The 27,316-nt window shown below is 48.8% G+C and overlaps 1 long non-coding RNA gene and 1 other non-coding gene across 3 annotated transcripts; both read left to right on the top strand.

Moving 5' to 3' along the window:
* Positions 1-25,680, top strand: LOC132344121 (uncharacterized). Of its 2 annotated transcripts, none has more exons than XR_009493236.1 (3): positions 1-437; positions 21,555-21,720; positions 22,910-25,680. It is a non-coding gene; the product is annotated as an uncharacterized lncRNA (long non-coding RNA). The 2 variants fall into 2 exon arrangements; XR_009493235.1 differs by lacking the exon at positions 1-437 and adding an exon at positions 8,440-15,588.
* On the top strand, positions 15,990-16,057 carry MIR2402 (microRNA mir-2402). Its single transcript, NR_031306.1, has one exon. It is a non-coding gene; the product is annotated as a microRNA mir-2402 (primary transcript).
* Positions 25,681-27,316: the final 1,636 nt, after the last annotated feature.

The raw sequence follows: 27,316 nt of genomic DNA on the forward strand, positions 1-27,316 counted from the left end.
TCCAAATGGCAGGATGTCCTTTCTCGTGGCTGAATAATATTCCACTGTATATATACAGCACATCTTCTTATGCATTCAGCTACTGGCGAATGCTTCAGTTGTTTCTGTATCTTAGCTTTTGTGAATAATGCGGCAACACCCATGGGAGTGCATGTCACTCTTCACCATCCTGTTTTCATTTCATTTCCCTTGGGCACATACCCAGAAATGAATTTGCTGGGTCATATGGCAGTTCTATTTTTGATTTTTTGAGGAACTTCTGTATTGTTTTCAGTTGTGGCTATAGCAATTTACATTTTACCAACATACAGGGGTTCCCTTTTTTCCATCTCCTCACCAACACTTGTCTCGTCTTCTTAATGAAAGCCATTCTAACACCTCATTTTGGCTTTGATTTGCATTTCCCTGAGGATTAGTGATGCTGAGCATCTTTTCAGGTACCCATTGGCCATTTGGATATTTTCTTTGGGAAAAAAATGTCTATTTATTTCCTCTGCCTATTTTTTAAAAATCAAATTGTTTGGGGTTTTTGTTATTTTGTATATTAACCTCTTATCAGATACATGGTTTGCAAGTATTTCTCCCATCCTATAGGTTGCCTTTTCATTTTGTTGATTTTTTTTCTGTTTCTGTACAGAGGCTTTTAAGTCTGATGTGGTCCCATCTGTTGATTTTTGCTTTGTTTTTTGTGCTTTTGGTATCACATCCAAAAAATCTTTGCTAATGCCAAGTTCAAGGAGCTTCTTTTCTGTTTTGTTCTAGGAGTATTGGGTCTTACATTTAAGTCTTTTTGATCCATTTTGAGTTAATTTTTGTAAATGGTATAAGATAGAGGTCCAGTTTCATTTTTCTACATGTGTTTATCCACTATTCTCAACATCATCCTTTCTTCATTGGGTGTTCTTGGCTTTCCTGTCAAATATTTGTTAACTGTATATGCTGGTAGAGAGTGGGGTTAACTTTAAGCTCAGAATTTTCCTTCTTAATTCATGCTACTGTTCTTCAGCAGCACAGCTCCTGCTGCAGGTAGTATACAGATGGTTTCTTATGTACTCAGAATATTCTTTGAGGGGCTCAGAGAAACCCAGGACTGGTTCCAGCCACCCTCTGCACCCTTTGTGTTCAGGCCTGAGAGCCAGATCCAAACACAGAACAGCTGGGAAGGTCTTCAAGCATTCTGAGGCAAAAAACAGAAACAAGAGTATAAAGTTCTTTTTTTCTCTCTCTCTTTTTAAAATATTGATGTGTTTATTTTTTTGGCCATGCCTCACAGCATGAAGGATCTTATTTCCCTGACCAGGGATCCAACTGTGTCCCCTGCTGTGGAAGCCCAGAGTCCTAAGCACTGAACCACCAGGGAATGCCCTTGAAGTTCTTCTGTATTTTATCAAATTCCTTTCCCAGACTACATAGAGGATGACAAAGTATGTCTTCCGTTGACACACAGAGATGCCACCGCCACACACGTGCACACACACACACGTTAATGGCCTCTGTGAGTATTTGTTTAAATCTACATCTCTTAGAAACATTGCATCAGTTTCCGAGGGCTGTATCTTACTCCATTTGGGCTACTATAACAAAATTACCATAAGCTATGTGGTTTATACACAACCAACATTAATTTCTCACAGCAGAAGAGGTTGGAAGTCCAAGATCAGGGCACCAGCAGGATCAGTGTCTGATGAAGGCCTGCTTCCTGGCTCACAAACAGCACCTTCTCAAGGTGTCTCCACAGGGCAGAAGGGCTGAGGGAGCTTCCAGGGTCTCTGGTTTAAGAGGGCTCTACCCTCTTGACCTGATTACCTCCCAAAGGTCCCGCCCACTAATACCATCTCACTGGAGGTTAATTTAAATATATGAATTTTGGGAGACACACACATGCAGTCCATAGGACCAGCTGACCTCTACCACTTGAAATTCCTGTAAAGGAAAGCCAGCCTTTCGTTCCACGGTTAAACATAGTCTTAAATGCAAATGAAACAACACTCTTTTCCTATGAAACTCAACCTCAAAGTAACTAAAAGATAATAATGACACATAGCATCTGTTTTTGTGTCTTTAGACACCTTGATGTATGCTCATCACACTCACAGCCAGAGGACCCCCAAAAGGAAAGGCACGCTCACCATTCTGGAAACCAGAGTCAGTGCTAGATTTCTAGAAGCCTGACCAGGGACAGTGGGCCCTCAGGTTTGGCCTAACTGACCCCTTCCAAGCACACCCTCCTTGGAAGGGCACATGGGTAAACCGAGCTCCCATCCAGACCCCACTGCCACGGGGGATGGCAGAGCAGCTGCCTCTGCTCTGTGCCTGCCCGCCTGATCAATGAAATGCGGATAACAGACTTGATGTCTCTCATTGGTATTCTTGAGAAGTGTTAAGAACCAATTAAAGATGTGTCTAAATGCTCGATGGAAAAAAGAGTAAGCTACAGAGAACGTGACTTGAGCTGACGGCGGTAGGATTTGGTTCCAACATAAGGAAGGATTTCCAGGGAAATGTTCTTCCCTCTGGTCTTTCTTCCCTCTTTCCACGAATGGTTCTTGGGTCTTGAGTGCCTTGTGCTAAATGCTGGGATCAAAATGACCAAAACAGAGAGCCCCACCCCCTGCAAGTAATCAGTTTCACTGGGCCACTTGATCCCCCCAAAATAAGCCCACCACCCTTAATCACGGGGCAGCTACTCATGCGCAGAGGGCCCAAGGAGGCAGTGCTGTCTTCCAAGTGACTGGAAATGAAGATCACGTGTCGTCTGTTGGCGACTGCTCAGGCAGGCAGGCTAGATGCTTCCTCGGGCCCCAGGCAGGCCCCTCACTGGTTACAATGAGTAGGATCGTAGGTCCCTGGGCTGGACGAATTCTAGAGGTCAGATCAGGAAATTGAGGACACTCAGGTGGGGACCAGGCCTCCCACAGGCCCTCAGAGCAGACTAGCATCCCAGGCCCTCTGTCTAAACAGTCGATTTTCCCTGCCTAGCAATTGAATTTATGAGGTTCTTTTATGGTAATGAGTTGGAACCGCGTGCCCGCACACTGAAATTCAGCACAAATCACCATGAGAGCTGAAAAATGCTAATCTGCCTCCAACATCTCCTCACCATTCTCCCCAAACTACCTGCTCCTACAAGGTTGCGGCGGGTTAATTATCGCTGCAGAGGAAATGGCACTGATTTGCATCAACTTCCATCGACTGGAACCAGTCAATGTCAGTCCTGTGGGAACAGGCTCAGGTTAACCTATGAGTCCCACAGCTGACAGGTGGGAGGGACTTGGCTTTGCCCCCAGGATACCGCTTCCCTTGATGGATCACAGGCGGTACCCCGCCGCCTCAGGCCCCTGCGGTGATCCAGTTACTGTTCACCTGTACTTGACACATCTGACACTCCGGAGCCTTCCCACCTGTTCCTCGTGGCAGCAGCAACATGAGGCCCAAGCTCAGGACCTGGTATTTCATTCGGTCTCTTTGAAAACTTCCATCCGTACCTAGTGAACTAATCAATAACCATCAAAGCCACCTGTCTTCCTCTGCAAGTTCCAGGCTTCCTGTAATGACTGGCTTCCAGTGGAATTTCAATTTTTGGCCGGCTAGTACTGAGTATTGGAGAAGGCAATGGCACCCCACTCCAGTACTCTTGCCTGGAAAATCCCATGGACGGAGGAGCCTGGTAGGCTGCAGTCCATGGGGTCACGAAGAGTCGGACACGACTGAGCGACTTCACTTTCACTTTTCACTTTCATGCATTGGAGGAGGAAATGGCAACCCACTCCAGTGTTCTTGCCTGGAGAATCCCAGGGACAGTGGGGCCTGGTGGGCTGCCGTCTATGGGATCGCACAGAGTCGGACACGACTGAAGCGACTTAGCAGCAGCCGCAGCAGTGCAGGTCAGGGCCTCCCAGATGGCGCTAGTGGTAAAGAACCCTCCTGCCAATGCAGGACACGTAAGGGTTCGATCCTTGGGCGAAGAGTCCTTGCAGAAGGGCATGGCAACCCCCTCCCATATTCTTGCCTGGAGAATCCCATGGACAGAGAAGCCTGGTGGGCTGCGGTCCATAGCGTCGCAAAGAGTCGGACACTAAGCGACTTTGCACAGCACAGTACAGGCCAGGCCCACTTCTGAAGGAAGGATCGGTTACCAAACAGCATCACTTGCATTCAGGGAGAGTGTAAAGAAATCACTAAATGGTTCAGGCCTCTGGGGCTCTGAAGACCTGAGTCCTCTACTCTCATATTGCAAGGAATTTGAAAGATCACTGCCTGTTTGTCCGCCTCTGTGTGTAACAGAGCACTGACTAGTTCTGAGAAAAGGAAGCATCGTAATCCATGCATTGATATGCAAATGTGTGTTTACCCAGGTGAGGTGCATTGTGAGAGACGCACCTGGTGTAGGTTCCCATTCTGAGCTTCACCTTTATCCCTGGATTCCTGTGTCAGACTGCTGCCCAAGAGGGTTTTGAAAGAAAGTTCTGCTTGCAAACATGGTCCATCTCCAAAAATCCTTCTCTGTGCTGTGTTTTAACCCTCTCAAAGCTAATTATGTCTGTATTCACATGTGTGTGGACATGCGTGCTAAGTCACTTCAGTCGTATCCGACTCTTTGCAACCCTATGGACTGTAGCCTGCCAGGTTTCTCTGTCTATGGGATTCTTCAGGCAAGAACACTGGGATGGATTGCCATGCGCTCCTCCAGGGGATCTTCCCAACCCAGGGATTGAACCCGTGTCTCTTAAGTCTCCTACATTAGCGGAGGGGTTCTTTACCAGTAGTGCCACATGGGAAGCCCTTCATACGTGTGGATTGTCACTGAGTGATTTATTATAATAAGGGCACCAAGAGTTTCATATCTAGAAAACACCTGTTCTGGAAGATTCTTGATGATGCTAACTATGTTCAGACATAGTTCTTACTCCCAGGTGGTTCAATAGTAAAGAATCCGCCTGCCAATGCGGGAGACATGGGTCTGATCGATGGGTCAGGAAGATCCCCTGGAGAAGGGAATGACAACCGACTCCAGTACTGTTGCCTGGAAAACTCCATAGGCAGAGGAGCCTGGTGGGCTACAGTCCACAGGATCACAAAGAGTCAGACAAACTGATCACACATGTGCATACATAAGTAGCATGTATTTTGTGTTTATAGATGCCACTGTATTTTATCCCCAAAAGATGCTGAGCAACTCTGTGCTGATAACCCTGCCGAGGGTCCAGGATCTGATCTCAGAGCACCTAGTTCACTCTCTGGCGTTGGTTCTCACAAGCTCTGGAGAGCAGAACTGAGCCTATCCTGTTTCTATACCTGGGCTGAGTGGGGCAGCTGGCTTAGAGGATGTTCAGTAGCACTGGGGCAGGGTGCTTCCCAGGTGGCTTGGGGTAAAGAATCCACCTGCCAATGCAGGAGACTCGGGTTCCATCCCTGGGTTGGGAAGATCCCCTGGAGGAGGAAATGGCAACCCACTCCAGTATTCTTGCCTAGGAAATCCCATGGACAGAGGAGCCTGGTGGGCTACAGTCCATGGGGTCAGATCGCAAAGATTTGGACACGACTGAGTTACTCACACACGCACACGGTAGCACTGGAGCAGAAATGAGTGGGTGAAGGTGTGTAGGAATGGGCAGAAAAACAAAGTCTAGCTCGTAAAAAGATAGCCAGTCATGGGAGGAGGCTGTGGCCACCAGAGAAACCCCACTAGGTGAGGACAGTCAGCAGAAGGGGGCCGCTGCCTGTGGCCACCTGAACAGTGCAGGGAGAGGCAGATATCTGCTGAGGAATCCGGCACAAAACATGTGGCATCTTGTACGACTAGAATCTAGGGATCTTCCTAGGGCAAAAAAGGAGGACTCGGAAAGTGTCAGCAACGCCCCACCTGGTTAACTAATGCCAGGAATTACACACTGGCGCCAAGGTCTAGTCTATGCAGGTGTCACTCAGGACCGGTACAATGAAGGCCAACCGCAGTGCGGGGCTCAAGTCCCCTCACTGATGGGTGTGTGTGTTACATGCTGCCCGGGGGGCCATCTGAGCCGCACCTGGGGTGCCGTGGCAGCTCAGAGGGGGCTTGTGCCCACGGCTGATGGCCGTGACCATCACGGGCTCCCCTCGTGTGACGCTGCACCTGCCAGCCCCCTCTCAATCCCTACCTCCCCTCCCACTCATGCCCATGTCCCATCCCCCGTTCCCACCGGCTCCCACCAAATCCCCACCAGGAGGTGCTGATAAACGTGCTGAGTCAAAACAGAGCCACTCCACAACCTCGACTCTGTGGCTCCATCACATTGTCCAACCTTAGGTGACCCCAAACAGCACTGTTATGATACCTTCCCCAGCCGTCGCCCTATAAAGGAACACAGCTGCTAATGTACTAGGCCACTGTCAGCTAAGCCACGTCCCTGCCAGCGCATCGACCTTTATAAACAGCGTTGGACACAGGCTCGGGGAACACATGCCCCTCGTGCTCGTAGACGAGATGCAAGCCCAGATGCCTGATGGCAGGAAGAGAACTCTGTAGCAGCCCCCAGGTTCACAGAAGGCTCTGGGCTGCGTTATCCTAGCAAATCCTTGTCTCCTTTAGCAAATTGAAGCTCGGAGAGTTTCAGCATCAGTAAATGACAAAGCCAAATCAGGCTCAAGTCTTCTGACCAAAAAAGGCAATGTGAGAGCAGTCGGCCACCCCAGACAGGGGGAGACGAGTTCTGTGATGTCTCTTGGGGCCCTGCCAGGTGTTCCTCTTTGAACTGTATTAGCTGTGAAGAGGCCTAAGGGCCAGGACCAAGGACTTTTCTTTGCACTTTCCTAGAATATTTGCCAACAAAGGTCTGCATTGCTTTGTGACAAAGGTCCATATAGTCAAAGCTATGGTAGTCATGTACAGATGTGAGAGAGGGACAATAAAAAAGGCTGAGCACTAAAGAATTGAGGCCTTCAAACTGTGGTTATGGAGAAGACTTAAGATTCCCTTGGACAGCAAGGAGACCAAGCCAGTCCATCCTAAAGGAAATCAATCCGGAGTAGTCATTGGAAGGACTGATATGGAAGCTGAAGTTTCAATACTTTGGCCACCTAATGTGAAGAGCCGACTCGTTGGAAAAAAACCCTGATGCTGGGAAAGATTGAAGGCAGTAGAAGAGGGAGGCATAGGGTGAGATGGTTGGATGGCATCACCGACTCAATGGACATGAGTTTGAGCAAATTCTGGGAGATCGTGGAGGACAGGGAAGCCTGGTGTGCTACAGTCCGTGGGGTCACAAAGAGACACGACTGAGCAACTGAACGACAACAAGAATATTTGCAGTCTCAGAGTGACACGTTTATTGAGATTCTAACATGCTGTATGTTGTGCTAGAAACTGGGTTGTAGCAAAACAGGTCCTGCTCTCAGAACAGTTACAGTCCCACAGATGTGAGTGGCAGCAGGAAGTCAGATAAGATAAACGACACCAGAGTCACAGGGAGAATGAGAGCAGTCTCCTCGCGGTTCACAGGAGGGTGACTGATCCTGCCTTAGGGAGGAAGCTGTCTTAGGAGGAAGCGGTGGTGATCCTGAGTGAGGATCTTGCAGGATGAATAGGAGTTTGCCAGGAAACTGAGAAATTAAGAGTTATCCCTGGCAAAGAGAATCATACTTATTAAGGCCATGGGCATGTTGCTGTTGTTTAGTCGCTCAGTTGTGTCCAACTCTTTTGTGAGCCTATGGACTCTGTAGCCTGCCAGGCTCCTCTGTCAATGGGATTTTCCAGGCAAGAATACTGGAGTGGGTTGCTATTTCCTTCTATAGGGGGTCTTCCTGATCCAGGGATCGAACCCACATCTCCTGCATTGGCTGGTGGCTTCTTTACCATTGAGCCACCTGGGAAGCCCCAGTGGGCATGACCAGCATGCAGATGCTGGTGATTACAAGTTGCTCAGTACTTCTAGAGCACACAGTATCAGGAAATGAGGCCAAAAATATAAACAGGGTCCACGTTTGCATGCCAGGCTAAGAGCTTGTATGTGACCCACAACTAATCAGCAGTCATGGAAGGACATAAATACACACACACAATGGAATATCACCCCACCATAAAAAAGAATGAAGCAATGCCATTTGCAGCAACATGGATGAACCTAAAGATTATTGTATTAAGTAATATAACTCAGAAAGAGAAAGACAGGCACTTCCCTGGTGGTCCAACAGTTAAGATTCCACACTCGCAATGCAGGGGTCCTGGGTTCAATCCCTGGTCAGGAAATTAGATCTGGCATGCCGCAATCCTGCAAGCCACAACTAAGACACAGCCCAGCCAAATAAATAAATACATAATAACGTTTTTAAAAAGAAAAGACCGATACCATATGACGTCACTTATATGTGGACTCTAAAATATGAAATAAATGAATTTATCTATGAAACAGAAACAGACTCCCTGACAGAGAAGAGACTTGAGGTTGCTGAGTGGGAAGGGAGGTGGGGGAAGGCTGGATTGGAAGTTTAGGATTAGTAGATACAATCTATCATATGTAGGATGGATAAACAAACAGGTCCTATGATATAGCACGGGGAACTATATTCAATATCCTGTGGTAAAACATATGGGAAAAAGACCAGGAGGGCATGGCCATATTCCCACCATCAATGGTTACTCTACTGAGTCTGGAGAGAGTTTCAAAGGAGAAGCAAAGAGACTAACAGATCAGCTATTGTCATAGTCCAGGCAAGGGAGATGTGGGCCCAGTGGGGCTGCCAAGCTGCTGAAGGGCAGACTGACCCAGGAGACAGGAGTCAGAAAGTAAACTCAACCAAAAGACTAGAACAGGGGAGATGAGGCGGAGTGAGGATGAAACCCAGGTGTTCTGTCTTGAGCACCTGGATGAGTCTGCATCCCCAGCTGACATGGGAAATACCAGGAGCTAAGCAGACTTGGAGAGGAGGATGGCACATTCATTCCTGACCGTCTTGAGCTTGAGACGTCTGTGGGACCATTCCCTCAAGGTGCCCCTGTGCGCCTGGAAATGTGAATGTGAAAGAGTGCAGATGAACGGCCTTAGCAAGCGTGTTTTCTGTGGGTTCATAAGGAGTCATGAGGAAGTGAAAGCAAGAGTATAGCCAAGTCCTGAATGAGTGAAAGCTAAGGATAAAGAGCAGGAAAATCAGAATTCTGCAGGGTAACAGAATTGACTTCCCTAGGATGCAAGAGAGCTTCAGGGAGTGAGGGGTGGGCTGTGGGGCCAGGATGCAGGCAGACATGCAGATGGGTGGCCAGGAATAGGAAAGGACAGTTTATTTCCAGTTCCTGGAGAGAGCAAGAGACAGACAGACGTGTGAGGACAGATATCATTTGGTAAGCTGGGACAAAGAGGGACAAGAGATCAAGAACTATAATGTTGTTGTTCTCCTCTATTCAAACAAACACACAAACGGGCTTGGCACTTGCCTGGTGGTCCAGTGGCTAAGACTTCACGCTCCCAATGCAGGGGGCCTGGGTTCGATCCCTGATCAGGGAACTAGATCCCGCATGCCACAACTAATGATTCGGCATGCTGTAACGAAGATCGAAGATGCCATGTGCCATAACTAAGACCCGGGCAAGCCAAATAAATATAATACATTTTTTAACGGGCTTAATGAAAAAGTTACCTAGGTAATTAGATTGCATTTTTTAATGACTAGGCAAGAGAATCTTTAGAAAGATAAATGAATTCTGAGTGAAATATGGTCAGATCTGTCCATAGGATATGCACATACATTCATGATATACCAAATGTGATGGTGGAAAAAAATCCTCTTGGATATGGCAACACTGATGTATTGTGCTGCTTCTGCTGCTGCTGCTAAGTCGCTTCAGTCGTGCCCGACTCTGTGTGACCCCATAGACGGCAGCCCACCAGGCTCCCCCGTCCCTGGGATTTTCCAGGCAAGAACACTGGAGTGGGTTGCCATTTCCTCCACCAATGCATGAAAGTGAAAAGTGAAAGTGAAGTCGCTCAGTCGTGTCCGACTCTTAGTGACCCCATGGACTGCAGCCTACCAGGCTCCTCCATCCATGGGATTTTCCAGGCAAGAGTACTGGAGTGGGGTGCCATTGCCTTCTCTGGAGGTATTGTACTAAGATGCTGTAAAACCATAAAAACATAGATCGCAGCAGGTAAAACCACTGCACATCAAACACCACGTAGACTTCAGCTACCCCTACTTAGAATAATCAAAATCTATGAAAACATAACACAAATTTCTGCTCATCTGAGAAAAAGGCTGTCTGTCTCGGTATCTGGTCTTCTAAACATCACCGAACTGGAGAACAGAACACAAGCTTCAACCTCCCAAAGGAAGAACATCTGCTATCACCCAGAGCCAAGTGAAAATGCCTTTGGAGACTAGTTTGAGGGCATTTTGAAGACTTTGATGTGCAGAGAAATTTCAAGCTTGAAAGAACAAGAGGCAAGAAGAAATAAACATTTCCAGCATTTTAAAGAACCAAGGCATCAAACTGCTCATTTGACCAAGGGGAGATTTACAAAAGCCTCGGGATGTAGCTTGAATCCAAAGTGGATCGCCATGGCTATGGGCTTTTAAACCACCACTTGCTGAGAACAGGATTCCTACAGAAGGTATAAGGTGTGTGAGTGGGTGGGTGTCGGGTCCACATTTTGGCCCCATCTGTCAAATGCCCCTCTCTGCATAGCATGGTGCAGGCTCTATTCAGTCTCAGGTCCCAGCACCCTGGGGTCACACTCCAGGATGAATTGCAAGGCAATTACAGCATCTGCCACACAGGGGCGCTGTGAGGGATAAAGGCTGTGGTCCTGACGAGCAAAGCAGGCCCTCCCACTGCCTGAGAAAAGGTCATACCTCCCACCAGCAGCTCTTCAGCAAGAGAAAAGACTGGAGGGGAGAGGGCTGAGCATGTTCCCTGGCACCAGGAGAATCCCCTGGAGTGAAACTTAGACTTTCCGCGAGTCACTGTCTAGCTGTGCTTCTCACCTGTCCTGCTTTCTCTGCCTCAAGAGTTTTGGGGATAAACACAGGGTCTGCAGGCAGGCTTCCGACTCCAGAAGCTCACTCTTCAATTGCCACATCCTCTTAGCAGAATAACTGGGGGCGGGGAGAGGAAAAGAAGATTCGGGGAATGTGATTGCCTCCCAGGCAATCACATTCAGCGTGCCTCCCACGCTGACCAGCCTGGGAGCCCAAAGACTGGGTGTGATGCAGGCGCCAGAGGAGCAGATGACAGAAGCCCTCTGGGCAGAGCTGAGGACATGAGTGTCCAAATGAGGCAGTCTTCCCGTCCCAATCTCGTTATGTTCTTCTTCAAAAGGTGTTTTGTACATCTTAAGTTCAAAGGAAAAATTTGGACAAAAGGCAGGCTGTTCCATCCCCTAAGCCAGTACTTGTTGGAACACGTGGCTTGCCGAGCGCTGACGAGGCAGGGCCAGAAGCCCTGGACCGACCTCCCTGAGGTCCTTAGGCGATGGCAGGGTACCCACTCTGAGTCAGACGAAGGGCATGCTTCTACTATTACCGGTTCCTCCGCCACCACCAAAACAAGCCGTGTCTTTCTCTTTCCCACGTCTCTGGGCTGAGAAGCAGGTGTGGTCCATTGCAGCAAGTTTACATCAACCAAAACCACATTCCTGGGTGCCTCAATGCTATTGACATGTGCAGTTTCTGAGGCTGAGTGACCCCTGACCTCTGGCCAGTCCCTGGGTTTACTCCTCCGTGCAACCCACTCATCCATCAGGGAGTAACCATGCTCTTAGGATGCTCCTCCAGCTCAGCCCCAGAGAGAGCGTTGCAGGGGTCCAGGAGAACCAAGTTTGCCTGCTGCTGGAGCCCAGAGCATCCTCGAGGGAGCTCGCGGGCCATCGGCTCAGATGAACCCGCCTCCCCCCCCACTCCAGCCCACCTTCGTGTCAGCTACTCGGTTGCATCCATTCATTCGGGGTATTGATACTGTGTGTGCTAGCCCCAGGCTCTGCCAGGTGCTGAGGGTGTGACAGGAGGCGGACCAGGTACAGTGCCGTCTCTGATGGAGTTTACCTTTGGGTGAGAAGAGATGTGAGAAGCAAACAGAGAAACCAGTTTCTGGTGGTGACATGTGCCATGGGAAGCACCAAGGTTGTTGGGGGCATGGGTGTTAACGTCAGGAAAGCCTCTCTGAAGAAGGGACACCAACCTGAGGCCTGAGTGGAGACTTTCAAGGACATTTCAGCCCTGGGCCCTCATCAGGAGAGGCCAAAAGGGAGCCATGATGGAGAGCCAGGTCACAAGTGTGAGGCAGAAGGCCCCGGCACTACCCTACTTCATCAGTTACAGATGCCCGGGACTTCCCTTGCTAGTCCAGTGGTTAGGACCCCAAGCTTCCACTGCAGGAGTCATGAATTCGATTCCTGGCCAGGGAATTAAGATCCTGTGGCCAAAATATACATAGGCGCTCACTGCGGGAACATGTACAAATGTGTTCGGGACTCTGTCCCCCCCTGCCCAACTCTGAGGTACAGGACTTCCACGGACGCCAGTGCAGGTGGGACACTCTGGACTCGGACAAGAAAGCAAGCGTGACCTGCTCAACTAGGAAGCGAGGTCGTCCATGCAAGGACACTCGGGTAACTTGCAGTCGCTCAGATTTCCCCAGGTGACCTTCCAGGCATGCCCATCACAGGATGCAAAAGGCCTCAGCCAGCTCCTGTGAACCAGCATCCCTCCTGTTTGTGGGTGCAACTTCCACCTAGTATTCTCAGAAGAGGGGCTGGTTCGGGTATGGCCAGGGTCCTGGGGGGCTCTGGGCTCCTGGGCCGAGCTGCCTAGCACATCCTCCCTTCCAGAAGCTCCCCTTCTCCCCACCATGTGGAAGGGTGCCAGGCCACACCGAGGCTTCATTCAGGAGCAGCTCACCTCCCCACTAAACGTTGCAGCTCCGTGCACTTCCTGGGGTGATGAATGACCTTCACTCACATGGGTGAAGTAATGGCTTTCAGTCTCAACCTTCTTGGTCACATTGCAACACAGCCTTCTGGAAAGAAGAACTAGTTCCCAGGTGCCAGCTCAGGGAATTTCAAACACCTCCCAGGCTGGGCTTACCAAACTCACTGTCACACGGTTGGTCCAGGTGCCAGAACCACCCTGGCCCTTTTCCATCAAAGATGCAACAGCAGGGCCTTGGGCAGGTAGAGGCCAGAGGACTGGGGCTCATTCCCAGCTCTCCCTTTGCTGTGTGACTTTAAACAAATGACTCAACCTCTCTGAGCTGCTGCCTCTATATCCGCATATGAATTGTGGGGAGAATTGGATGAGGAAATGGTCGTGAAAGCACTTTGTGAGTTGGAGAGCACAACACCAACGATAGTCATTCTGTCTGGTTGAAAAACTGATCCTAATAGGCGAACTTCTGACTTTTCACCCAAGGAGTTCTTGGGGTATGAGAACTGATATCCCCAAATCCACTTCAATGTTTTTAGTACACCAAGAAGTAAACTTCCAGGGTAAAATCCAAAATATACACTCCGTGCCACATTGTAAAGCTTTATGATAAGATGTCAGGAGATTCCCATACATGTAAACATCACAATAAATCCTTTGCTCTAAAATAATTCCCTGGAGACCCAGAATTGGAGCTTCCATGGCACTACTGGCTATAAGTTGGCCTTGCAGTGACATAGAGTAGGTGAGCCCAATATCAAGTCTCTTTATAGCTTCCAATTTATGCTACAAGAGAATGAACGGGTTCTCCTAAGGTACATGCTTTGAAGAGGCACAGAGGGCCCCAGCCCTGCTTCTCAGCAGGTCCCTCTCTGGCCAATGACATTGCTGTTCACAGCTCTTCAAATGCCTCTTTGCGGAAGACATGGCTAAACCCTCACCATTCCATTTAAACCAACCAAATGAGAGACAAGGCTCCAGGCCTTCCTCACCCACAGGCGATGACATCAGTCTCACTGCGATGCCCAGGACAAGTGACCAAGAATTTGGCTTTGAACAGGAAGGGACAAGATGGGCTGGACAGGAAGGGACAAGCAGGCTGGGTCTGCAGAAGGCTGTTCACCATATGGCACATGGCCATCTTGGCTGGTCTCCTTCCCCTACAGTAGAAGAGACCTCCCCGAACCCAGAAAGTAGGAATATAATCCTCTTTGGAAAATATGGGATGTGAGGCTTCCCCTGGAAGGCCCCAGTGAGTTCAAAACCCAACTGGCATAGAACTCGCCACTTTTTTTTTTTTTTTGGCCATGCGTCATGCAGGATCTTATTTCCCCAAGCAGAGATCAAATGTGCCCTCTGCATTGGAAGCACAGAGTCTTAACCACTGGACCACCAGGGTAGTCCCAACTTTCCATCTTTCTTCTCCATGATCTCAGAAGGAGAGCATAAGAAAGGCTGAAACTCAAGCCCCATTTGCAGCCGGCTAGAAGGCAGCATCAAACACCCATGTCCAAGACCATCCTCTTCACTTCCCATCTCCGTGTGCTCTAAGTCCTCCCCATCTCAATCTGCCTCTCTACTCTCCAACTCAAGCAAACACTCAGAAGTCATCCTTAACTCTTCCCTCCTTCATGCCCCACATCCAGTCCATCAGCAAAGTATGTCAGTACCGCCTCTCCAAGAAATCCGGGGTCACATACTGCTTGCTTACTCCCAACGTCATCTCTTGCAATGTCCTTCTCCGTAACCTTTGAACAGGCCACCTTCATTCCCCTGTCTGGGCCTCTGCACCACTGCCCCTTCCCTCTGGCATGCTTGGCCCAGTCCAGCTTCTCCCCATCATTTGGGATTAGCTCCTACAGACTCATGCTCTGCTCCCCTACCTAAAGTTGGCCCTCCTCCCCCAGCCTACATCGTGCATTTTTATATTCCTCTTCATTTGATGTGGTGACTATCTGTCTCCTGCAAGCCCCACAAGCCACAGGGGCCACGTCTGCCTCATTCACCACCATAGCCCTGGAAATATTACTGGAAATATTACCAGCACAGCTGCTCAAAAAGTACTTAATCACCACTTCCAAGAGTCCAGTAACTTCAAGCAGACTGGGCTCAGTACAGCGCGTTGACACTTGCTGGGGTCACCCACGGCTGGGGTCAGCATCTCAGACCACAGGGCCGTGACCGAGTTCCTGGTTTGGACACTGAGGCCATCAGTCCCAAGAAGCCCTGCACTGCCTCCACCCCTGGCCTCTGTCTCTGAGGGGTCTCCCCCTTACCCCCAGGAGCTGGGCTTGAGACCACGAGCCAGCAGACCCTGGCACCTCGTGCCCCAGAGTCCCAGGGGAGGGGAGGGCACCCGCCTCCCCTTCTTGGCCTCACCAGCTGGCCAGGCCAGCCCTGCCATTTCCCCATCTATAAGACAGGGACAAAGAATGCTTTGTCACCCCACCTACTTCTCACGGGTGTTGTGAAACTACTATTTGCTTGGAAAACACTCTGAGAGCAGCCCGGGTGAAGGTGCCCGTGGCTCGGATGACGCTGCTGTATTCAGTCCAGGCCAGGGAGGGCCAGGCCAACTCGTCATCCGGTGACCGCCTCAGCTGCCCGAGGGACAGGAGGGACGCCCGCCTCCGCTGTGTCGCCAGGCCCGGTGTCGCCAAGCCTGCTGGCTGTGCTGTGGTCCCAGAATATACCCACGAGGTGCGTGTGCATTCCCAGAGCCACCTGACCCACTGATTTCAGCAGAATATGACCTCTCCCGGGGCCTGGGCAGTGGCCACCGAGCACCCAGCCCACCCTGGTGTCAGGAAGGAGAGTCGAGGGTTACCTGGGGATAACCTGCCTGAGCTCAGGGCCACAGCCCGGGTGCCGGCCTCGCAGGCCAGGAGCTGGGAACAGACGAATGCGACGGTCTTGGCCCCTGGCCCGGGGAGGGCAGATCTCACCAACCTGCATGCACTCAGGTGCCCCTCACCAGCTGCAGGAGCAGCAGCCACCGTGTTGCCATGACAACCAGGCTTGGCAACCATCTCTCTGCCTCCCAGGAGGGGACAGTCCCCAGAACTGACCAGGCATTTCCTGGAGCCGCTCAAGGTTGACGATGGAGAAAGGCAGAGAGGCAGGCAGTGCGAGGGACAGGGAGCATACCTGCCACTCTGCCAGCACTCCGGCCTTCACGTTCCACGGGACACTGAACTCAGCCCCACCCGCTCTCTCTCCCTGCAACATCCACCCGGGGGGCTGCTCCTTCCCTAAAGCGGGTGGCGAAGCATTTAGCAGACAGGGAACAACAGACAGCGTGTACATTTAATTATAACTCTCCCGGATAGGAGGGGCTGGCTATATACAGTATGTCTGCCTGTTACTAATTATATTTATTTTCAAATGACGAGGGGGAGGGGGATCTTCTGAAGATGAGTCAGAAAAAAAAATCGTTCAGTGTTATGAAAGCAGAGAGATATCTCTGGAGGGTGTCTGTCATGCATGGCTGTCACAGCCTGATAATGGAAAAACCTGAGCCAAGAGAACCACGCTGCTGAACACCTCAAGGGGGCTCTCCTGGCCTTGCGTCCCCTCAAGTCAGGACCTGAGCAACTGAAGGGCCTTCCCCGCCCTGCCCCCTGCCCTAGACAGAGCTTGCTCTCGTTCCTGCAAAGACAGGGTCATTCAGTGTCTGCTGTTACCCCAAAAGGGAGCCAATTTTCCAGTTGAAACACAGCTAAGTTTTTTTTTCCTCATCAAAGGAAAAGCATCCTGCCCAGATGGCCGAAAGGAAAAGGCTTCGTCTTCAATCCCCATACAGCCCATGATTGTTGTTATTTATAACAACACCTAGAAACCCAAAATAGTCAGCCCCCCACGCCTGGCAGAAGCCAGTCCACACTTGGGAGGAAGGCAGACCCCTGGGCTAGTTTCAGCTGGACATGGGCCAGCACGCTCAGGTGCACTCACCTCCACATCTGAGTGTGCGAGGTGCGTGTGGTTGTTTAGAGGGGCCTGTTTACCAGCCCCGTCAGCTCCTCCTCCTCCTCCAAGGCTGCCCTGGCCCCTCCCCGCTACACGCACCAGGGGCTGAGCAGCAAAGGGAACCCAAGGTGACACATCTGCCCCAGAGGAGCCGGAGCATTCATGAAGAAGGCGTTTTCCAATAATTTTTTAAATAGTCACACTTGTTTTGTTTGCTTTCTTCCAGGAAGGCGGCACTGTTTTGGAAAAGGAGGGGGAGGGGGGAAAAAAAGTGAGTTCATTTCCTGAGTCTTTGAAACGTTTCTCCGCAGACAGAGCATCGAGAAGCTGTGGCCCCAGGTAGAGAGAGCGTAGCACACAGGGGGCGCAGAGAGGAGCTTGGCCCCCACCCTTGTTCGTTAGGGGCCAGCGGCGGGGCACCGCCGGGCCACGGAAGGACCTGGGGGAGCAGGTCCCAACAAATGTCATTCAGACCAGCTGTTTTGGAAAGGGTCTGTTTGCCCAAGGAAGGTTGGATGATTCAATCGGTTTATTCAAAGGAGAAGGCAGGAAATAGACGTGATAATCAGGGACCCAGGAGAGGGTTATGGGAGCTGCCAAGCCCTGTCACCGTCCACAGTGATTCTGGAACCCAAGAAGACAAAATCTGTCACTGCTTCTCCTTTTTCCCTTTCTGTTTGCCATGAAATGATATGATCTTAGTTTTTAAATTTGACTTTCAGGCCAGTTTTTTCACTCTCCTCATTCGCCCTCATCAAGAGGCTCTTTAGTTCCTCTTTGTTTTCTGCCATTAGAGTGGTATCATCTGCATATCTGAAGTTATTGATATTTTTCCTGGAAATCTTGATTCCAGCTTGTGATTCATCCAGCCCAGCATTTCACATGATGTACCCTGCATGTAAGTTAAATAAGCAGGGTGACAACATATAGCCTTACCGTACTCCTTTCCCAATTCTGAACCAGTCAGTTGTTCTACAGTTCACGGGGTCGCAAAGAGTCGGACACGACTTAGTGACTTAACAACAACAACAGACGTGCTTTTCACATTTGTTATTTCACCCCATGAGCAGTGGCATTGTGCCCAGTCCACAGGGAAGGCGGGCAGGCTCTGGACAGTACACGACAGACCCAAGAGTATCCCACTCTGCCTGTGATAAAGCCGTCTTTCCTGGTGGCTCTCTTAGCCGTCTGTCCCTCTGCTTCAGGGCTGTAGCTAGCCTCATGTACAAAAGGCACTGTAGGGGTGAGTCAGCCCGTGTCTGTCTGTCCATCAATCCCACTAGAATAAAACCTCCACAAGGAAGGGACTTCCCTGGTAGTCCAGTGGTTAAGACTCCACACTCCGGATGCAGAAGGCCCAGGTTCGACCCCTGGTCACGGAACTAAATCCCACATGCTACAATGAAGGTAGAAGAACCTGCATGCCGCAACTGTTAACAAGACCCAGCGCAGCCAGAAATAAAATAAATAAGTAAATGTCTACATTAAAAAAAAAAAAAACCTGTTACATATACAAGTCTCTCTCAACAATCGAGAATTTCATTATTGTGTAAGACTGAGGACTCCCCAGGTGGTGCTAGTGGTGAAGAACCCGCCTGCCAATGCAGGAGACGTAAGAGACGCAGGTTCGATCCCCGGGTCCAGAAGATCCCCTGGAGGAGGGCAGGGCAACCCACTCCAGTACTCTTGCCTGGAGAATCCCATGGACAGAGGAGCCTGGCGGGCTACAGTCAATAGGGTCACAAAGAGTTGGACAGGACTGAAGTGACTTAGCACACACAAGCACTTCAAAAAACAAGATTATGTTCCATTCCTGGGTCACACAGAATAAATGTGGAGAAGCCTCCCTCCCTTGGATCAGTGGCCTTCAGGAGCCGAGGCCAGCAACGGGGGGACTCTTCTCGTGGGCAGGACACCTAACACCCAGCAGAGAAGCGCCAAGACACCAGGACTGGCTCTCCTACCTCCCACCGCCACGCTTTCGAAAAGGCCATTTGGCTCCAATGTATCATATGACTTGTTCTTAGAGTTACATTTTAACTGACAAAGTTTAACAACAACTATGACTTATGGCCTTCTAAAATTGGCAGCAGAAAAATGAACTGAGGAAGTAATGGAAAAAACCACAAGTGAAGCTGCTCTGTAATATGCACAATTTCTGTTGTGTTTTTTTTTTTTCCTTTCTAAGCATGTATATGTGTGTGTGTGTGTTTTCGAATGGTAGAAAATATTTTCCAGATACACTGCCCGGGCATTTCCAAGCATGTATTTATGCCAAGTTTATAAAAAGCAGCTGCAGACAGGGTTGACCGAAAGGATTGCTCTGCTGTCTGGCTTTCAGAAGGTGCTTGGGTCCTAGCTCTGTCATCAGGACACATTCTTACCTCCTAAAACTCTCTCACCTGTGTCCTGCTCCCGAAAGAAGACAAACCTCTTTGGGGGCCCCGTGCCCCAAAGGGACACGGGGCCCCTACTCTCCTAGGCATTCACATCACGCTTTTGTTTTGCAAGGTCCTATAGTGACCTGCGCTTTATCACTTTTAGTCATTTGAAATCCCCACGCAGACACAGAAAGGAAAATGTTCCGAGGTGCATTTCATAAATATATGGACGGCCTGCTTGGAGGGGCAGAACGATGGGGGGCTCATCGGCGTCAGTTTCTGAATTGTTCAGAGCAGACTGTGGAACTGTGTGGCTGAGCCTGTATCAAACTGTCTGCATCTTCTCACATGGACCTGAGACTCTCCAGTCCCCTCCCCTTGGCCCTCAGTGGGTGAAGCCCCCGGCTGCCCAGTGAGAAGCTCCAGCCTCCCCTGCGCCCTGGAGGAGCCTCTCCCTGGAACACCCTGAGCCACTGTCTGCCTGACCCACATCCAGACACTCACTGGCCTGAGGCAGGCCTTATGAGGCACGCCTTAATGAGGATGACCATAACCTGCACCCTCGCTCTCCCGGGGGGTGACTAATTCATTAATCCTGGGAAGGCCCTTTGCAGAGGACAGGCAGGGTATTACTCATGGGACTGAAGGCAGGCACCTGACCCAGTCTGGGCCTGAGTCAGCAGAGAGACCTCCCACCTGCAGGCAGGCTGGGCAAGCTGGCTGGGCTCCCTGCTCAAGGTCAGGGTTGGCCAAGGGGAGGGGTGTGGCCAGCACGCCTCCATGGAGTTTGGGAACCATGTCTCATGGGCGTTTGCATGGTTGAATAAGCCTTCAAATGACTCTGCCAAGAGGCCAGCACACCTTGAGAATATCAGTCAAGACAGGATTTCCTGGTCATTGTTAGGGGAAAATGCTTTTCTCAGAGCGAATTCCTCCCAAGAAATGTTGTTTTCGTCTCCCCTGAGGGGGAAGCGAGCTGAGGCAGCAGCGCCTGGCAGCCTGGGGGACCTGAGATAGGTGGGCAGAGGTGGGGACAGCTATGTTTTCTCTCCTCCAGCTCTTGGTCCTCTCTGTCTGCGCCCTACTCACATCTCACAGGAAGAGGAAATGGCAGCCAGAACTGGGAAGCAAGGGTCAAAATCAGTGCACGAGGGCGAGGGTCGCTCAGGACTGCACCCCGCCTACCCTTGACCCAGTGGAGGGGGTTCTGACACAGCGGCAGCTCAGAAGCCAGGAACAGAAAGCCTTTGAGTGGCCAAGTTGACGCCAAGATTCCACTGCCGAGAGCCCGTTTCCTGCACTCTGCACATTCTTCCCCCGCCCCGTTCCCCCTTCCAGCACCTTCTTCCAGTGACCCTGCTCCACGCTGCCTCTGTGCATGCAGCCCTAGTTTCTTTTTCCTTCTAGAACACAAGTCATGCGACCAGAAGGATTGCAGGCACTTCTGCTTTCTCTTTTAGGCCCCCAGGTCCTTATAAGTCTTTCATGGCCCTTGCCACTTCCCTAGATTGCCTGAAACTCTAGAGGGCCACCCCGCCACCATACACAGAATGATAAAGATGCAAAAACAGGATGGACAGAGGGGACCCTGAGGGCAGAAAAGGAGGCAGTGGGGCTACTCATCTTTGCAGGCAGCCAGGGACGGACAGGGCGGACTGGGTTGGGGGCAGAGCAGCAGGAACAGGCTATGAAATGATTTTGTTCTGTTCTGTTTGGAAGGAGGTGGGTGGAAATGACAGTTTGGAGAGGATTAGAATGAGGGAAAACGGTTGCAGGGGAGGAAGCCTCTTTTCTCCAGTTCTAACAGTGCCATCAAGTGGCTGCGCGAGCAGGCGCAGGGCAGAGGCGCAGGGTAGAGCCTCTGGACAGCCCCCGCGAGCCCTGTGGAGAGAGGAGCTGCGGGACTTTCAAAGGGCGCCCAGCTGAGGACCGGGGGCCGGCCTCCAGCCTCGTAGCCAAACCCCTTTCCCTAGAATGGTTTGCAAGGACAGGGCCAAGAGATCTCCCCAAGTGCACCCTTAAAAACCCGTGGAGGGACTTCCCTGGTGGTCCAGTGGCTAAGACTCTGCAGTCCCACTGCAGGGGTCTCGGCTTCAATCCCTGGTCAGGGAATGAGATCCCACATACTCCAACTAAAGATTCCACATGCCATAGGAAGATCAGAGATCCAGTATGCTGCGATGCCACCAAATAATAAATAAACAGAGAAAATATAAATGGTGTTTCCCGAAGGACAAATAAGATGAGCTTCTTTTTAAAAAATAAAATAATCCACATGGATAGGGGCGACCAAGCTTACCAGGTTCCTGCTTCATTTAGCTTCTGCCTACACACACACCGGCGTCATCTGGAGGTGTTATCCCACGAGAGGCACCAAAGCACATTTGCAACCGGAAAAGCGGTCAGTGGCCAGAGCAAGCCTATCTGGGCCATCAGACCCTCGTCCATGTTCAAGGGAGAAGGATGCTGAGCAAGACGAGGCAAGGTGAGCACACCTAGGGAAACCTAATCAGACTAAACTTCCAGCTCAGGGCACAAATCTCCTGGCATTTCACTTAACTGTAGTTGCTTTCTTTTTTTTTTTCTTTTTCAACCCTGTAAATCAAAATCAATTTGGCTTAGAACTCCACAAATTGCTTTCTTTCCAAAGAGAGGCATTTTACTAAAATAGGAGACTTTGCCAGCCGTTGTGTGTTTGGTACCTGGGATCAAGGAGCAAGTGGAATTTCGTAAGAACGTTCCCCCAGGAGTCTGGGCTCTTGATGCTCATCACACCCTGACGCTGAGCTGCTGTGAACCTCCGAGGCGCTAGCTTCTGTGCTCAGCTGCATCCGGCTCTTGTGACCCCATAGACTGTAACCCGCCAGGCTCCTCTGTCCATGGGATTCTCCAGGCATGAATACTGGAGTGGGTTGCCATGCTCTCTTCCAGGGGGTCTTCCCCACTCGGGGATCGAACCCAGCTCTCCTGCATTGCAGGCAGATTCTTCACCGTCTGAGCCTGTTCTATGAAAACAGGAGATACAGTTAGATCCACAGTTTTCAAAACTCACTCCTCAGCACTAACAGAAGGAGATCAATTTGGTGGGACTTTGGTTACCATCTCCTTTACCAGAACAACTCGGCCTCTGTCCATTTTTTTCATCGTTGGCTGCTAGGCAAGATCTTACAGACAAGCAAAAGTTAGGAGAATTCAGCACCACTAAATCAACTTTACAACAAATGCTAAAGGAACTTCTCTAAGCAGGAAACACAAGAGAAGGAAAAAAAAAAAAACTACACAAAATAAACCAAAACATTTAAGGAAATGGTAATAGGATCCTACATATTGATAATTACCTTAAATGTAAAAGGATTAAATGCACAAAAGACAGAATGACTGGGCAGATGAAAACATGTGCCTGGATGCACTTCCACTCACCACATCTCTCTGCTTGGCCCCCGAATCACTTGTAATTATTTTATATTGTTAGTTTAATCATGTTTCCACTATGGCTTGCAACTGTAATGAATTTTTATTTTTTGTCTGGCTATTGATTGTGAAAACTGATAAACATCTTCTACAATTAAAAAAAAAAGATCTTATATGATCAAAGGGTTCCACAGTGCCATAGCCAATTTTTTTAATTTTTCATTTTATTTTACTTTACTTTTTATTTTATTTGGCTGCACCAGTTCTTAATTGTGGGATGCGGAATCTTGTTCTGCAACCTAGGATCAAACCCAGACTCTCCACGTTGGGAGCACAGAGTCCCAGCCACCACCAGAGAAGGACCACCGGAGAATCTCTTCATGGGCACTTGAGGTACTGGCCCGGACCGCAGTTCTCGTGACGCCCCACCACGCCGGCAGACGCCCTAACACCACGTCTTTACGCCGTCACTGCACACCCAGATGACGACTACCCGAGAGATGGACAGCTGTCCCAGGTGACTCAATCCGGTTCTTCCTCCCCAGAATTTGAGAGTGGGTCAGACTGGGTCCAAGTCAGTCTCCCTTCAGAGCTGAAGTGGCCAACAGGGAATGGGTGTCTGGGATTAGGGGAGGAAGGAGCCCTGAGCAGCTTTCCACTCCCCATGGGGTTCCCCCAACCCCCTCCCCCCATGTCCCCCTTCAGTAAACAATGTTGCCTGTTAAAAGCTGCCCTGTTCCCCTTCAGTAAATGTCCCCTATTAAAAGCTTTAAAAGCTCTAGACAGGATCCTCTAAAAGCTTCTTCCTGTCTCTAAGAAAAAGCGAGATCACCCAGCCCAGTGCAATACACCTCATCTCCCTGGAGCCACATTCTGGTTTTTCTTTTTTTCTTTTTTAAGTGCAGTTTCTGGGACTTCCCTGGTGGTCCAGTGGTTAAGATTCTGTGCTTCAACGGCAGGAGGCACAGGTTCGATTCCTGGTCAGGGAGCTAAGATTCCGCATGCCGCAAGACAAAGCAAAAAAAAAAAGGGGGGGGGGCAGTTTCTAAATAGACTTTGTAATTTTATGAACTAAAATGTTTACTGCAGTAGGCATATAATGACTCAGTACAAAGCAACATTATCATTGCCTCTGTGATTAGTATATTCAAAAGTCATTTATAAATCAATCATTTTTCTGCTGCTATACATTTGAATTTCAAAAACATTTTGTTGTTCTTCTGTTCTCAGACCACATTACTGGTAACACATTTCAAAATTTATTAGTCCTGAAATCTTCCATCCAAGGACTTATGTATCTATAAATATGCTAATTCATTCATTCATCCATTTTCTTAGATGAATTTACCAAGACGAAATTCAAGATGAGTTTACTCTGAGATTTACCAAAGAAATAGGTGGCAAAAATCTCTTCAGTTGGAGCTTATAGGGTAGAAATGAAATAATGTCATTTTCAGCAACATGGATGCACCTAGAGATTATTATACTAAGTCAGTCAGACAAAGACAAATACCATATGACATCACTTGTATGTGGAATCTTTTATCTTAAAAATGATAAAAATAAACTTATTTACAAAACAGAAACAGAATAACATGTTGTGGTCCATGCGCAGGTTGGAAAAGAATTTCCAGACATGAGGCAGAATGAGACAGAAATTAAGTTTATGAGAGGGAGATGCTCTGAGAACAGCAGGCCAGCTCAAGGGAGAACAACATTGAACCAGGGTCCTTAGTCCACTTTTATACCCCGGGTACAAGGAGTGGGATAGGGGTCTTGCGGGTCATTTGCTGGTTAGAGGAGGCATGTATACTGGGTCAGGGAAGAGGAGGGCAGATACCGTCTCCCTGTGGGGTGGGCGGGGAGATGGGTTATACTGTTTCATAATAGTTACAGCACGGGGGAGGGAAGGACGATAAGGGTCAGGTTTTTCTGTTCCTGCATTCTAAGACCCTCCTTGGTTTCATCTGCTCTTTCATCCTTGGGTCACCACATAACAGACTTTAAAAATAAACTTATGGTCACCAAAGGGAAATGTGGGGGGAAAGGATAAATTTAGGAGTTTTGGATTAACATTTACACACTACTATATATAAAAATGAGAATCCCATGAACAGTATGAAAAGGCAAAATGATAGGATAATGAAAGAGGAACTCCCCAGGTCGATAGGTGCCCAATATGCTACTGGAGATCAGTGGAGAAATAACTCCAGAAAGAATGGAGCCAAAGCAAAAACAATACCCAGCTGTGGATGTGACTGATGATAGAAGCAAGGTCCGATGCTGTAAAGAGCAATATTGCATAGGAACCTGGAATGTCAGGGCCATGAATCAAGGCAAATTGGAAGTGGTCAAACAAGAGATGGCAAGAGTGAATGTCGACATTCTAGGAATCAGCGAACTCAAATGGACTGGAATGGGTGAATTTAACTCAGATGACCATTATATCTACTACTGCAGGCAGGAATCCCTTAGAAGAAATGGAGTAGCCATCATGGTCAACAAAAGAGTCCGAAATGCAGTACTTGGATGCAATCTCAAAAACGACAGAATGATCTCTGTTAGTTTCCAAGGCAAACCATTCAATATCACAGTAATCCAAGTCTATGCCCCAAGCAGTAACGCTGAAGAAGCTGAAGTTGAATGGTTCTATGAAGACCTACAAGACCTTTTAGAACTAACACCCAAAAAGAATGTCCTTTTCATTATAGGGGACTAGAATGCAAAAGTAGGAAGACAAGAAACACCTGGAGTAACAGGCAAATTTGGCCTTGGAATACGGAATGAAGCAGGGCAAAGGCTAACAGAATTTTGCCAAGAGAACGCACTGGTCATAGCAAACACCCTCTTCCAACAACACAAGAGAAGACTCTACACATGGACATCACCAGATGGTCAACACCGAAATCAGACTGACTATATTCTTTGCAGCCAAAGATGGAGAAGCTCTATACAGTCTGCAAAAACAAGACCAGGAGCTGACTGTGGCTCAGATCATGAGCTCCTTATTGCAAAATCAGACTTAAATTGAAGAAAGTAGGGAAAACCACTAGACCATTCAGGTATGACCTAAATCAAATCCCTTATGATTATACAGTGGAAGTGACAAATAGATTTAAGGGACTAGATCTGATAGATAGAGTGCCTGATGAACTATGGACGGAGGTTTGTGACATTGTACAGGAGACAGGGATCAAGACCATCCCCATGGAAAAGAAATGCAAAAAAGCAAAATGGCTGTCTGGGGAGGCCTTACAAATAGCTGTGAAAAGAAGAGAAGCGAAAAGCAAAGGAGAAAAGGAAAGATATAAGCATCTGAATGTAGAGTTCTAAAGAATAGCAAGAAGAGATAAGAAAGCCTTCCTCAGCAATCAATGCAAAGAAATAGAGGAAAACAACAGAATGGGAAAGACTAGAGATCTCTTCAAGAAAATTAGAGATACCAAGGGAACATTTCATGCAAAGATGGGCTCGATAAAGGACAGAAATGGTATGGACCTAACAGAAGCAGAAGATATTAAGAAGAGGTGGCAAGAATACACAGAAGAACTGTACAAAAAAGATCTTCACGACCCAGATAATCACGATGGTATGATCACTCACCTAGAGCCAGACATCCTGGAATGTGAAATCAAGAGGGCCTTAGAAAGCATTACTACGAACAAAGCTAGTGGAGGTGATGGAATTTCAGTTGAGTATTCCAAATCCTGAAAGATGATGCTGTGAAAGTGCTGCATTCAATATGCCAGCAAATTTGGAAAACTCAGCAGTGGCCACAGGACTGGAAAAGGTCAGTTTTCATTCCAATCCCAAAGAAAGGCAATGCCAAAGAATGCTCAAACTACCGCACAATTGCATTCATCTCACACGCTAGTAAAGTAATGCTCAAAATTCTCCAAGCCAGGCTTCAGCAATACGTGAACTGTGAACTTCCAGATGTTCAAGCTGGTTTTAGAAAAGGCAGAGGAACCAGAGATCAAATTGCCAACATCCGCTGGATCATGGAAAAAGCAAGAGAGTTCCAGAAAAACATCTATTTCTGCTTTATTGACTATGCCAAAGCCTTTGACTGTGTGGATCACAATAAGCTGTGGAAAATTCTGAAAGAGATGGGAATACCAGACCACCTGACCTGCCTCTTGAGAAACCTATATGCAGGTCAGGAAGCAACAATTAGAACTGGACATGGAACAACAGACTGGTTCCAAATAGGAAAAGGAGTACGTCAAGGCTGTATACTGTCACCCTGCTTATTTAACTTCTGTGCAGAGTACATCATGAGAAACGCTGGGCTAGAAGAAGCACAAGCTGGAATCAAGATTGCTGGGAGAAATATCAATAACCTCACATATGCAGATGACACCACCCTTATGGCAGAAAGTGAAGAGGAACTAAAGAGCCTCTTGTTGAAAGTGAAAGAGGAGAGTGAAAAAGTTGGCTTAAAGCTCAACATTCAGAAAACGAAGATCATGGCATCTGGTTCCATCACTTCATGGGAAATAGATGGGGAAACAGTGGAAACAGTGTCAGACTTTATTTTGGGGGGCTCCAAAATGCAGATGGTGACTGCAGCCATGAAATTAAAGATGCTTACTCCTTGGAAGAAAAGTTATGACCAACCTAGATAGCATATTGAAAAGCAGAGACATTACTTTGCCAACAAAGGTCCG

The sequence above is a fragment of the Bos taurus genome, chromosome 28, assembly GCF_002263795.3.
Source record: "Bos taurus isolate L1 Dominette 01449 registration number 42190680 breed Hereford chromosome 28, ARS-UCD2.0, whole genome shotgun sequence".
Lineage (NCBI taxonomy): Eukaryota > Metazoa > Chordata > Mammalia > Artiodactyla > Bovidae > Bos > Bos taurus.